At 32.5% G+C, this 2,991-nt stretch overlaps 1 long non-coding RNA gene across 1 annotated transcript in view; it reads left to right on the forward strand.

Moving 5' to 3' along the window:
* LOC128247118 (uncharacterized) overlaps positions 1 to 2,176 on the forward strand; it is a 14,556-nt gene extending 12,380 nt beyond the window's left edge. Inside the window, exon 2 of the long non-coding RNA XR_008263541.1 lies at positions 1,461 to 2,176. This is a non-coding gene — a long non-coding RNA (uncharacterized LOC128247118). The remainder of the gene's footprint in view (positions 1 to 1,460) is intronic.
* The last annotated feature ends 815 nt before the right edge of the window (positions 2,177 to 2,991 follow it).

Genomic DNA, 2,991 nt, shown 5'->3' on the forward strand with positions numbered 1-2,991 from the left:
CAGTGGTCTTTTGTTTCCTTCCTTCTTATGTGTGTCTCACCTTGCTAAATATCAGCCATTTTGTGGCTGAAGCAAATTAACACCAAATATACAGTGCGTGTGTTTTTATTGACTAAACTGGCAATATGACCATCCCCAAGTACAACAACATCTCTTTCAACACACGATTTCACATCAAAAATCTTGCAAAACAAATATATATATACATATATATATATATATATATATATATATCAGAGACCAATAGAGTAAGTACCTGGCTTTAAAAAATAAGCACTGGCATTGATTCATTTGACTAAAAAATTCAAGACAGTGCCCCAGCACGGCCACAGTCTAATGATTGAAACAAGTAAAAGAAATATTAGAAAAAAAGCAATATCTAGACATGGGTTCATGGAAATTGCAAATAGACAACTCTGCTTTTACGATGTTGGTATTTGGTTAAAATTATCAAGTGATGTCTAAACAAGGACACACACACACACACACACACACACATCTATGCATATATACATAAGTTTTCTTCTACTTTTCTGAAAGCATATAGAAGGAAAAATAGATGTAGTAAATAATATTTAGTTTTATGGGGTTTTGAAACCGGTGAGTTTAAATTTCTATTAACAACAGCCACCTGCATGTTTAGCAATGAAATAATTCGGGTTTTTCTTTTTTGTGTATGTTAGAAAATTTAGACTGGTCCTGTGATAGGTTTATCTTTAAAATTAGCCTTGCGGTGTTGTATGAACTTTTTAGATTCGTTCTGTGTGTGTTTTTTGTTCATTCTGATGAAGGGGTCATTGCAGTGTTACACTTTAAATGTAATAGAAACGTGGTAATGAGGTCCCAAAATGGCAATAGGCGTGTTTGAATTGATTTTGTGGAACTCTTTTTGCTCCTGGACTCTGACCTACCATGGTTTTAAGAATTGAACTTTTTGGAAGTACTCTTGTGTGAGGGGAGTAAAATAAACTTTTAAAAAATATTTTTAGTGGATTGATATTTTATTTTATCTTAGTTTATTTTGATTTTTTAGTAACATGACCCGCTTTAGAATTTTTATGAATTTTTAGTCGTTTATATTTACTTTTTGATAGGCCATTCTATATTTGTATTTTATTTGCATATATATTTTTACCTTCTGTGTTTTTATGTATATGTATATTTTGATATGTTTAAGAACCATGGTGATATTTATATATGATCAAATGTTTGAGGTATGGTGTTATATATACAGCTGTTAACTCGAATTTGATATTTGTTCTATGATTAATGTTTCTTTATCTTGTCTCATTTACATTTGAGCACTTCTTTTTTGCAGTCCTATAAACCCTTTTGCTTCCATAGAAAGAGATAAAAATTATTTTTTGTCATACATACACACACACACACACACACACACACACACACACATACACATCATCATCATCATTGTTTAATATTCGCTTTCCATTCTCGCACAGGTTGGATGATTTGACTGAGGACTGGTGAACCAGATGGCTGCACTAAGATCCAATCTGATCTGACAGAGTTTCTACAGCTGGATGCCTTTCCTAATACCAACAACTCCAAGAGTGTAGTGGGTGCTTTTACGTGCCACTGGCATGAGGGCCAGTCAGGCGGTACTGGCAATGGCCATGCTCAAATGGTGTTTTTTACGTGCCACCTGCACAGGAGCCAGTCCAGTGGCACTGGCAACGACCTAGCTTGAATGCTTTTTACCTCGTTCAAATGTTTTTTTTTATGCACATACATATGTTTGCATGTGTGTGTGTGTACAATAGCCTTCTTTCAGTTTCCCTCTACCAAATCCACTCACAAAGTCTTGGTCAACCTAGTGCTATAGTAGAAGACATTTATTCCATATGTTGCACAGCTAGACTGTGGTCAGGACCATATGATTTCAAAGTGAACTCTTTAACTTAAACTATGTCTCCTAAAAATTTATATCTTGCAACGCTATTTATTAAAATTGAGATTAAAGGCAAAGTTTATGCATCTGAAGGGGTATATTGGTTAACTGTTTTTGAAATAATCAATCATCATTGTTAGTTTTTTTCACAATTAAAACCTGGATACTCTATGGGGAGACATTAGTCTTTATCATACCAGCTTTCAATAAAGGACTGGTTTTCAAAGAAGAAAATGCTTATCAATAAAGTATCAATTCATGCTCCTTGCCATTGCTTTAACCCTTTTGTTACCATATTTCTGTTGAGATGCTCTGTGTTTCTTCCAATTATTTTAAATATAACAAAGAATTTACTAAAATAACTTAGCTATCATTAACATAAATTGTGCCTAAGGTTTGGTGGAAGATTTTAATTCAAAACTTATGAAAACAAAGCATTTGTACTAGAGAGCCAGAGCCAGTTTTAGCCAGCTTGGTAATGAAAGGGTTAAACCAATGCTTCTCAACTATTTTTTATTTATAGGCCCCTTTGATTCATATTTTATTCGGGTGGCCCTTCATGACCATTTGATGTTTTAAAAAATAATATTATATTTTTATTATTAAATATTATAAGAAATTGCATAAAAAATGTTTTTTAACACCTTGTGTATTGTAGAAGTACAAACAATTTATTGCACAAACATTTTAATGACAAAATTTTATGTGAACCCCCCAAAGGTCGTGTAGACCCTGGTTGAGAACCATTGCTCTAGACAATGGCAGAAAAATAATACAGATCACTATATTCCTTTTTGAATCATCTAGACTGTACTGAGAATGAATAGATAACTTTATCATCTGAATCCTTGTGTTTTGTGTGCACCTCATGAATTATTAAAATCTTTATCTTTTTTTTTTTTTTCAGAATAAAATTAACTAAGAGTAATCTTGCTTTACGATTTTTATGAAAGCACTTAAAAATTTAAAGAGAGTTTATAAGCATAGTAATTAGATACAAATTGAGAATGTAAGTAAAATGCTATTAGATATAATCCCCATATTATTGGGAAGAAAGGCAAAACTTTGTCTCAGCTGTAAAA

The sequence above is a fragment of the Octopus bimaculoides genome, chromosome 2, assembly GCF_001194135.2.
Source record: "Octopus bimaculoides isolate UCB-OBI-ISO-001 chromosome 2, ASM119413v2, whole genome shotgun sequence".
In the NCBI taxonomy this organism is placed as follows: domain Eukaryota; kingdom Metazoa; phylum Mollusca; class Cephalopoda; order Octopoda; family Octopodidae; genus Octopus; species Octopus bimaculoides.